The 12,141-nt window shown below is 42.0% G+C and overlaps 1 protein-coding gene across 4 annotated transcripts in view; it reads right to left on the minus strand.

Annotated features, from left to right (window-relative positions):
• DRD2 (dopamine receptor D2) overlaps positions 1 to 12,141 on the minus strand; it is a 593,536-nt gene that overhangs the window by 290,585 nt on the left and 290,810 nt on the right. The window lies entirely within an intron of this gene.

The raw sequence follows: 12,141 nt of genomic DNA on the forward strand, positions 1-12,141 counted from the left end.
GAAAGCATACACTTCTCTCCCTGTATCTGTTTCTCAAGCAGCTATCGCACAGATGCAAGATGGCATGAAAAAAACATCTTTCTACCCCTTCTATATCTACCTCTCGTAGGATATGTTCTCATTTGCTGCTAGGGCTTGCTGTGCTTTCTGGGAGCAAATGCTTCACTCAGCAGACGCCCATTCTGTACTTCCCAATATAATTTTGAAGCTGTACCACCCTCAATTTTTGCCCATGATTGTTTGGCAAGAAAGTGATCACATAGCGAATCACTGGGCCTTTCTTGCAGGAAACTTGGAAAGCGGAAAAGTCATATTTTACTATGAGAATGAACTTTATATTCTCACTTGTTCATCCCTAGTAGGGATGGTCGGAATTGCCAATTTCTGCTTCTGTGGAAAATCCGCTTTCTGCCATTGCCGAGTTCCACTACCAATTCCGCTTTCCGCTATCGAATTCCGCATTCCGATGTGGATTTTCGTGGAAATTTCCGTCGACTTTAACACTGATTTTCTCAAAAACTACAAGGTCTTTTTGAATTTTTTTTTTCATTTTGTTCCCACTCTTCTGCTAAACATACCCAACAAATTTGGTGTTTCTAGCACCTATGGGGGCTTTGCTATTAACCTCTAAAGTTGGCGGCATATTGCATATCGGTAATGCGGATTTTCTGCATTTTACATTAGTCAATGGCCGCCAACTTTAGCAGTTAATAGCAAAGCCCCCGTAGGTGCTAGAGACATCAAATGTCCAGGGTATGTTAAGCAGAAGAGTTGGAACAAGAGGAAAAACCTTTCAAAAAGACCTTGTAGTTTTTGAGAAAAATAATGTGAAAGTCGGCAGAAATGTCAGCAGAAATTTTAGCGATTTCCACGAAAATCCACCTACCGCACTTGTATTACCGATTTCCGAATTCTGATGCGGAAATGCAATTTCCAATCTGAAATGTGGAAATTGCATTTCCGCAGAATCTGAACAAGCATCCCTAGCTAATATAACAATTCAATTATATTCAACTATCAATTGATTGATATAAGTGCATACTTCACTTTTCTTGTATGCAATGAACAAAGCTCAGGTTAAAGAAAGACTAGATACAGGCAGCATCTGCGTATTGTGCTTGCCGCTATAGTTGGAGCTGCAGCAAAGGTGGCAGCTGTACAATTTACTTAAATTAGACTCAGCACACATCCACAAACACTCACATGGTCACATGTGTAAGCATACACACACACAATCACAGACCCACACAGACCACATAAATCTATGTAGCACAAATATTTTGTGATTCTATGTAGCTCAGTAGACTGAATATACCTTTAACAGTGCATTTGGATTAGACTGCAGCTTTTGGCATTCATACTGTGTTTTACAACTTTCCCTCCTCCTGTACGCACCGCTGCACACAGCACTTCCAGGAGACTGCTGTGTTGTTGGATCAGAGACGTTAATGTTTTATTTCTAAATGAATTTGCTCATCATGCATAATTAGAGTCTGCAGAGAAATTCAAAACCTTGGTTGCAAAATCAAGGGTCTGGCATTAGGTGATTCCAGGACACTGGACAACGGATAAAGCATTTTAAACTGAATAGCTATACACAACCAATGCAAGGATGATTGGAATTGTAAAATTCCAATTTCGCTGCAAGACCATAATTTATTTTTAAAAACATTATTTATTTTTAAATCCTTTCCAGTTGAATACATAGATTTGTCAGTGCAAACTTAGGCATTAAAGTCTATGGCACAGAATTTTCAAGTAAAATAGGAATTGTAGTGAAAATAATGTAATCATTAAAATTGCTTAGTTTTTTTTGGTTAGTTTTTTTATTTTGTTTACAATATTCATTTATAAATTATTTGGTCAGTGTTATGGTAGCGTCAGAGTGGCTGGATAGTGTAATGGTTAAGGGCACAGGAGACCTGGGTTCGAATCTCAGCTCTGCCCCTGTTCAGTAAGCCTGCACCTATTCAGTAGGAGACTTTGGGCAAGTCTCCATAACACTGCTACTGCCTATAGAGCGCGTCCTAGTTGCTGCAGCTCTGGCGCTTTAAGTCCGCCAGGAGAAAAGTGTGATATAAATGTTGTGTCTTTTTCTCCTACTGTAAAAAAAAATTCTCACCCTAACTTACATTTTGAATTTTATCACAGGTTGCAACATCTTTAGTGCTGGGAAGGTACTTCTATGCGGAATTGTTGGGTGTTGTGTGTTCTATGCTCAATAGAAAAAACATCTTGGGCTTGATTCACAAAGCGGTGCTAACCTACTTAGCACGTCTAAAGTCTTTAGACGTGCTAACCAGGGTGCTAAGTAGGTTAGCACCGAATTTCTGAATCAGATAATTCGGTGCTAACCTACTTAGCACCCTGGTTAGCACGTCTAAAGACTTTAGACGTGCTAAGTAGGTTAGCACCGCTTTGTGAATCAAGCCCCTTGTCTTTCAGAGTGCACTACAAGAAGAATGGCGCATAAATATTCAGCCTAGGCTTGACATCACTGAGAGGGCGGGAATAACCACCAATATACAGCAATACATAGATATAGGAAGTGTTTCTGATGCTGAAACCAGGAAAAGTAAAATAAAAGTGGGTATCCTAAACAGTTAACTGCATTCTACTGTAACTCTTTAACTGCAAAGCCTCAAAGCACACTATATATGTCAGGTCCACTTGTGGGAACATCCAAAGGCCAATTTATTGTACTAATACGCCTTGACCTTTCCTCTGCCTTCGACACTGTCAATTACTCTTGATATCTCCAGACAGTCTTGTCACTGGGTGTCAAGGGCCTAGCACATTGTTAGATTAGCTCCTTCTTGTCTGGATGCTCTTTCACTAGGGATGGCTCGAACCTCAGATTTTGGGTTTGTGGACCGCGGACACAAACTTCCACAAAAGTCCGTGAACCGGCAAACTCGGCGAACCGCAATAGACTTCAATGGACAGGCGAACTTTAAAAACTGTGTAAAAAGTGATGGAAAAGATGTTTTAAGGGGTCTATCACCTGGAGCGGGGCATGACGGAGTGGGATACATGCCAAAAGTCCCTGGGAAAATTACAGATTTGACGCACAGCAGGGTTATAATCCCTAAAGGGCAGAAATCACATTGGAAATTGCAAATTGGAGGCATAAAGTGCTTGAAAACATCTTGCATGTGAATACATGGATCAGGTAGTGTAAATAGTGAATTGCTTTACACTGACAGACCAAATTCCCTGTGTAACGCACCCCGAACAGCTGTTTGAGTAGTGATGTAGAGATGCATTGCTCTAATACAGTGTACAGTCACAAAGATGCAGTAGAAAGATATGCACTGCTCTAATACAGTGTGCAGTCACACAGATGCAGTAGAAAGATATGCACTGCTCTAATACAGTGTGCAGTTACACAGATGCAGTAGAAAGATATGCACTGCTCTAATACAGTGTGCAGTTACACAGATGCAGTGGAAAGATATGCACTGCTCTAATACAGAGGGCAGTCACACAGGTGCAGTGGAAAGATATGCACTATGCCACTTGTCTAATACAGTGTGCTGTCAGAAAGTGGGACTACAAATACCAAGCAGGCAGCAACTGTCTGTGGGCTGTATCTATGTAGTGTCACCCACAAAGAGAGCTATGCTTTAGTAATTAAAATCACACAAATAGAGTGGGAAGAAATGCACTGATCTAATAGTGTGTCAGCAAGCAAGGGCACAGCTGCAACAGGGTTGTATCTATTTAGTGTCAGTGTCACACACACTCAAACAAAAAAACATATCAGAAGAACATTAGCCCTCAAAAGAGCTGTTTTGGGGTGCTTTCAGCAACAAATTTCAGCAAGGAGCAAGTTAACAAGAGCCTAACTAATGCTTTCCCTATCTCTCCAGCAACCTCTTCCTTCCTCTCACTACAGCAGCATCAGCAGAATGAGAACCTGGCAGATGCTGCAGAATTTTTATAGGTGGGGGGCAGGAGTCCATGAGGGAGTGCAGCCTGATTGGCTGCCATGTGTCTGCTGACTGTGATGTAGAGGGTCAAAGTTTAGCCCAATGATGAGGTATAGGGGAGGGTCGAATGCGCCATGTGTTCGCTACCCGCCGCGGGTGCGGATAGCTGATATCCACGTGAACTACCCGCTAGGAAGACCGTTCGGGCCATCTCTATCTTTTACTGTCTCCTATTCCAACACTAACTCCTCTCCATACCTACCACAAGGCTCCAGTATAGGACTTTAAAATCGATTTTCTCAAAAACTATACGGTATTTTTGAATTTTTTTCCTCTTGTTCCCACTGTTCTTTTTAACATTGGTTTTTCTAGCCAGGCATGCTCGAATGTACCCAAATTCGATTCAAGTACATTCGAATTCGGGTACCGATCAAATTCGGATTTGGCCAGTTCGAATGGACTCTAATTTGATTCGGGTGGATTCGAATCCGGTTCCGGGGAAAATTCAGCCATCATCACGAATTTGTGATTCAAAACCCGCCGACTTTAAGGGTTAATTGCAAAGCCCCCTTAAATGCCAGAATCACCAAATTTGCAGGTTATGTTAAGAAGAAAAGTGGGAGCAAGGGGAAAACATTTTTTTCAAAAAAAAACCCTATACTTTTTGAGAAAATCGATTTTAAAAGTTCAAAGAAAAAAAGCGATACATTTAAATGCCGGTCAATGACAGATCGTGGGAAATATTTTCCAGCAGTTAATAGCAAAGGCTCCTTACATCCTAGCAACACCAAATTTGCAGGATATGCTAAAAAGATAGTGGGAAGGGAAACAATATTTAAAAACATTTTTAAAAATGTTTATTTTTGGGGAATGTTTTGAGTGTGGGAAATCTGAAAAAATGGCGTGGGGTCCCCCTTCCTGAGCCTTAGATTAGGTAGCTGCCCCCCAGTATAAGTTAGATAGCACCACTGTTTCTAGCATGTAAGGGGGCTTTGCTATTAACCATTAAAGTCAGCGGATTTTTAATCACGAACACCACTCGTGATTCGTGATTACACGCGAGCACCACTGATCTTGAGTCCCTGACTGTCTGTCTGATGTTTCTGCATTCATGTCACGACGTTTCCTCAACCTTAACATGAGCAAAACAGAAATTATAATATTTTCTCCATCTCTCTCCCTATAGTTCCAATTAATGTAGAACATACCTCAATAATTTTAACTCCTAAAGTTTGCTGTCTGGAGGTAACTCTGAACTATGAGCTCTCATTTTAACTACATATTAACAACCTCCTGCTACTTACATTTCAAAAATATTTCCAGAATTAGTCCCTTGCTTACACGAGAGGCAACTGAAATGTTTGCACATGCTTTAATCATGTCTCGTCTTGATTACTGTAATACCCTTTATCTACTCCCCCAGTGTCTCTCCCCACTTCCCTCTAGATTGTAAGCTTGCAAGAGCAGGAACCTCCCCCTTTTGTTTCCTGTTTTTGTGCAATTTATCAAATGAACATCTATCAGTATTGGTGATGTTATTCAAACTACACATCAATTAATGAATCAGTACTTGTGTCACTGGTTGTCCTGATTGTACAGTATGTTGAACTGCTCATGTGTCTATGCTCCCCATTGTTGTATGTTTTGCAAATTGTACAGTGATACAGAAATGTGTAATAATAATAATAATAATAATAATAATAATAATAATAATAATAATAATAATGATAATAATACATGTCACAAATATATTTGTGTTTCTCTTAAGAATACTTTGAGTGTTTTGTGAAACTGTTACATTTTTATGGAGAATACACCTTTTTACATCCATTGATGATGAAGGAAGAGGAGATTTTTGCAGCACCACTTTTCTTATTAAAGGATACTCCCAGAACCTCACACTCTGTCTCTAGAGTCCCTGGGAAATACCTCTCTACAGGCCCGTTTTTAGGGCCGTGCGCCCCGTGCCGCCTCCCTGGGCGCTGTTGTGAGGGGGGCGCTGTAAAGGAGGGGGAGCCGGAGCTGCAGGGAGGGCAGCCCGACCTCTCCCTCCCTCTCCCCAGGCCGCCCTCCATGCTCTCCCCTCAGACGCATAGTAATTACGCAGCAGGAAGCTTTGTGCATAACTACTCACCTTTCTGCGTTCCACTCGCCGCTGATCTCCTCTCGTCATAGACGCTGATACACACGCTGCTTCCTGTTTAGCCGGAAGCAGCGTGTGTATCAGCGTCTATGACAAGAGGAGATCAGCGGCGAGTGGAACGCAGGAAGGCATATAGTTATGCACAGAGCTTCCTGCTGTGTAATGAGTCTGCGTCTGAGGGGGGAGCACAGAGGGCGGCCCGGGGAGAGGGAGGGAGAGGTCGGACAAGGTCGGGCTGCCCTCCCCGCGGCTCCGGCTCCCCCCTCCATTATGGGGGGTGGACCTACCTAACCTATACTGGGGGAAGCTGCCTATCTAAGCTATACTGGGGGGCAGCTACCTAATCTAACCTATACCGAGGGGCACCTACCTAATCTATCCTATACTGGGGGGCATCTACCTATCTAACCTATACTGGGGGCACCTAACTAATCTAACCTATACTGGGGGACACCTACTTATCTAACCTATACTGGGGGGCACCTACCTATCTAACCTATACTGGGGGGCATCTACCTATCTAACTTATACTGGGGGGCATCTACCTAATCTAACCTATACTGGGGGCACCTACCTAATCTAACCTATACTGGGGGGCACCTACCTATCTAACCTATACTGGGGGGGCACCTACCTATCTAACTTATACTGGGGGGCATCTACCTAATCTAACCTATACTGGGGGGCACCTACCTAATCTAACCTATACTGGGGGGCACCTACCTAATCTAACCTATACTGGGGGAAGCTGCCTATCTAACCTATACTGGGGGGCACCTACCTAATCTAACCTATACTGGGGGCACCTACCTATCTAACCTATACTGGGGGCACCTACCTATCTAACCTATACTGGGGGCAGCTACCTATCTAACCTATACTGGGGGGCACCTACCTAATCTAACCTATACTGGGGGGCACCTACCAAATCTAACCTATACTGGGGGGGGGCACCTACCTAATCTAACCTATACTGGGGGCACCTACCTATCTAACCTATACTGGGGGGCAGCTACCTATCTAACCTATAGTGGGGGGCACCTACCTATCTTACCTATACTGAGGGCACCTACCTATCTAACCTATACTGTAGGGCACCTACCTATCAAACCTATACTGGTGGCACTTACTTATCTAACCTGTATTGGGGGCACCTACCTACCTAGCTAGCCTATACAGGTGGCAACTATACTGGTTACCTATATTGCAGGCAGCTACCTAACTATCCCCTAACTATCCTATACTGGGGGATCTACCTATCTAACCTATGCTGGGGCAACTATTCTGGCTACCTATATTAGAGGCACCCACCTAGCTAACCTGTAGTGGGGCACCTACCTATATAACTTATACCGGGGGCGCCTGCCTATCTAACCTATACTGGGGGCAACTATACAGGCTACCTATACTGGAGGCACCTACCTGGCTAACCTATACCGGGGGCAACTATACTGGCTCACCTATGCCTGGCTACCTATACTGAGGGCCTATAGCTGGCTACCTATACTGGATTACCTATTCTTGGCTACCCATACTGGGGGGAACTATACTGAGTGCAACTAGACCTGGCTAACCTAAACTGCGGGCGCCCATACCTTGCTCGGGAGGGGGGCGCAATTTTTACACCCTCGCCCTGGGTGCATTTTAGCCTATAAACTGCACTGCCTCTCTACATGGGGCACAAGAGGTTAAAAGTGCTTTGGAGGAGAACCCCATGTTGTTTGTTTTACTTTAAAGATGTGCTGCAGCTTTCATTTTTAAAATTTTGTAGAAAATAACAGAATGAGGGACACTTTATCAAGCACGTTTAATGTTGTTTCCTGCTCATACTAATTTGTTTCCTGCTCATACTAATTACTAAAACTTAATTGGAGTGCCAGTGAATAATGAGTGTACCTATAGTAGACATTATATATTACTCTTTGTGGTGTAGATTTCTTTGTCCCTTGTGTAACAGTTAACACATACTTTGCACATTGTTTTAGCATTGCCACATAATCTTTCAGCGTCCAATTTCCTTTGGTGATAAAGCTCCTGTGTGTTGTTGGGAAATAATAGCAAGCCCAGACAAAGGAGAGTCTATCTTCAGCTGAGCAGCAGAGGTGAGGGTCAAAATGAAACAGGCATTGCAGACTTGCAGACATAAGCTAAGTACACACTTTCAATTATAATTAAACAATCACTGACCAATTTTACCACCTCCCTGTAGTATTAGAGCCAGCAGATTTGGAATACTAAAGCTGGGTACATACAAGATAAAAGTCTCTGAAAAATGAAAGATCAAAGATAGTCTGCAGATAATCTTTGTAGAGCTGCGTACTCACCGCCCAATGGCTCCTGCGACGTCCCCTTGACGACGGTCATCAACGACGCCTCTTCCTGTTGGGTTAAGCGCAAGGTCACCCAATGTACATGGCGGCGTGAGTGAGACTTGCAGCGATCGCGGTACTTTGCACGGTGTCGTTGGAGATCTTAAAGATCCGCCATGTCGGTCTCTACTCTAGTTATTGGAGCAACACTAAGGGACTTTTACATCTTAATCCTGTACACACCTGGCAACGTTGTGTAGAAATTGCCGGTCATCCGGAAAATCATTGTGAAAATTGCCAGGTGGCTACACAGCTTAAAAAAAGTTCACAAAAGACCTCCAAAGATAGCAATAAAATATATTTCTCTCTCAATCTTTCAGATCCATCCCGGTGGATCTGATCTGCAGACGATTGTTCATTAAACAAGGTGTGTATGACATCTGCAGATATTTCTTAACTTTTGTGTGGACAAGCATGCGTGTTAAATAAGGAAGTAAATAGACTATGTAAGCATTTTGTAGTAACTGATCTTTTGCAGATACTGATCTTTTGCATGCGTACAGCATCTTTAACAAGATCAGTCTCAAACCTCCTTGACAAACCTTTGTGAAAGATGAATTCCTCAGTTTGCATAGATTTTTATCTGATGGGTGTACTCAGCTCAATAGAACAGACTGTGTAGGTATGCTCTCATACTACATTGAGGTGGAAAAATTGGATTTAGAGCTTTCATTTTCCAAAGACTTGTATCTCATGTGTGTACCTAGCATCAGCCATTTTGAAAAAGAAATATTGTGTACTGATTACTAGAATGGTTTACCATTGTGTTTGTTTAGTACACCTATGGATGCAAAGGTCATGACTTCACCGGAACCAGGGGAGTGCACCAGGGTTCTACTGTTGTATTAGCTCTTTATTGCTATCTATGTACCAGGGCCAGGGGAGTGCACTAGGGCCAGGGTCTCTCCTTTTATTGTAGTATTAGCTCTTTATTGCTATGCACCAGAGCCAGGAGGGTGCACCAGGGGGATCTCCTTCTACTGTTGTATTAGCTCTTTATTGCTATGCACTGGGGCCAGGGGAGTGCACCAGGGGGGTCATTTTCTACTGTTGTATTAGCTCTTTATTGCTATGCACTGGGGCCAGGGGAGTGCACCAGGGGGCTCTCATTCTACAGTTGTATTAGCTCTTTATTGCTATGCACTGGGGCCAGGGGAGTGCACCAGGGGACTCATTTTCTACTGTTGTATTAGCTCTTTATTGCTATGCACTGGGAACAGGGGAGTGCACAAGAGGGCCCTCCTTCTACTGTTATATTAGCTCTGTATTGCTATGCACTGGGACCAGGGGAGTGGACCAGGGAGCCCTCATTCTACTGTTGTATTAGCTCTTTATTGCTATGCACCAGGGCCAGAGGAGTGGACCAGGGGGCCCTCATTCTACTATTGTATTAGCTCTTTATTGCTATGCACTGGGAACAGGGGAGTGCACCAGGGGGCCCTCCTTCTACTGTTATATTAGCTCTTTATTGCTATGCACCAGGGCCAGGGGAGTGGACCAGGGGGCCCTCATTCTACTGTTGTATTAGCTCTTTATTGCTATGAACCAGGGCCAGTGGAGTGGACCAGGGGGCCCTCATTCTACTGTTGTATTTGCTCTTTATTGCTATGCACTGGGGCCAGGGGAGTGGACCAGGGGGCCCTCATTCTACTGTTATATTAGCTCTTTATTGCTATGCTAATAATGACCACCTCTATATGAACTTTAAACAGTAGTAATTATCAATAAATTGTTCCCCTCCTGTGCTTACAATTTTGAAACCGCAACTGTCCTTGCCAGATGTTGGTGTTCTATACCAATTTATGTATGTGGGGTGTTTTAGGGGGTCAACTGTAAAAATCAACCTGGGAGCCATCGGTTTTAGTTGAGCCACTGAGTCCACCATCCCAACATTATAAAAAAAAAAAGTGTATCTTTTAACATTTTTGTAACATTGTAGTTTTCCGTAAATTTGATAAACATGTGTGTCAACACTTAAATTATTGAAAACAAAAGAAGTGAGGATGTTCTGCGGGACAGAAATGTAATAACAATGTTTAAGGCTTTTTAGGGAACCACTCTTCTTGGCCCTTATCCAATTAACTTTTGCTCCTGAGTTTCCTCCCAGGAGATACATTTTCATCTTATCTAAAAAAAAATCAAGTTAGAAATAGGAAAAGCACTAAAAACGAAAGTACTTATTTTTAAGTATTTTCTTGCACTGTGGGAGCGTTCAAGTATTTTATTGGTAAGGTTTGAAAATATGTCCATGGAGAAAATTCAGTAGAAAAGTCAATAGGATATGGGCCCTTGGGCTTGATGCACTTAAGTGTGGTATTATTGTCATACACAGACAGCACACACAAATATTACCCTTTCTACCAATAATGTTTACTGCAAGTTACACTATTAGGACGCCTCATGGTGCTCAAGTAGTGCAAGTGTTGCTACGGTAATGAGCATTAACAGTAATGCTAGTTACCATAGCAATGCTCACGCTAATAACATAACTTGTGGTACATGCTGCCAACAGTAAGAGTAATATTGTTGAGAGCTGTCACACACTGTTCATACCAACATTTCAGAGCCCTTCTATTTATTGTTTTGAAATACTAATTATAGTTCAATCACACAGATTCTACCACATGATGATATTATAATGTCACACCTTTTTAAACACAGGCTTCACACTCAAGGAATTGCTATAGTAAATGGGACAGCCCCTCCTTTCAACAAGCTACACAGCAGGGAGCATTACTGTCCTTCCTCCTTAGTAGGGTAGAAAAAGAGAAGGCAATACAGACAATATATGCTATTGCTTACAACGCTTTACTGAATATTTATTCCACAGCCCTACCTAGTGTGTCCAGCTCCCCTCCCCTTAGATTGTAAGCCTTTGGCGGGTCCTCCTTTCCCTAGTGTATTCTACATGAACGTGTGCTCCTTTCTTAGCCTCCTACTTGTATTACTGGACCTGCGTAACCATCCCAACATTGCACGTTCATGTATTTTGTACCCTGTTTGCCGTGTATAGCTTTGTCCTATGTTGTATGACCTTGTTACATCTGTTTTCCTTTGTATCATTGTATATATTTATTGCCCAGCACTGCATAATATGTTGGCGCTTCATAAATACAATAAATGATAATAATAATACTACTGAATTTACCTCAGTTTATATTCTGATAAAGTCAAGAGTAGAGCAGAGCATACAGATTTTCAGGAATTTCAACTTTTGCATTGGAATTGTTCAGTTTCGAGTTTGACGATAGAATTTAGAATTCACAGAGTTCTGAGATCTAAATTGTGCAAGTTATTTGAAATTACAAAAATTATGTAAAAATGTGAAAATTCAATGCAAATTGTGGACCTATTGTGAACATATTTATGCAAATGTGCACTAACCATATTTAACTTTTTGGTTATTATGAACATATATTCACAATAAATTACTGTTACACAATGCAAACTTCTATATATTTTTTTTTTTAATTAGGAAGTTGTTCAGAATTTGGTGTGAGATTTTGGCATTTCAAAGGATTCGGAACTTGGCAATCTCGACCGTCCTTATGCAAGAGGTGATCAGACTAGTCTTTCTATTTAGATACAGGAACTTGAGGAGCAAGAAGTATCAAAGAGAATACAATGAGAATGCTCAATGAATACATATAAATAAATAACCAAAAACATAATTTATGCATATATAAAAGTTTGGTAA

This window comes from Hyperolius riggenbachi, chromosome 6 (assembly GCF_040937935.1).
Source record: "Hyperolius riggenbachi isolate aHypRig1 chromosome 6, aHypRig1.pri, whole genome shotgun sequence".
Classification (NCBI taxonomy): Eukaryota; Metazoa; Chordata; class Amphibia; order Anura; family Hyperoliidae; genus Hyperolius; species Hyperolius riggenbachi.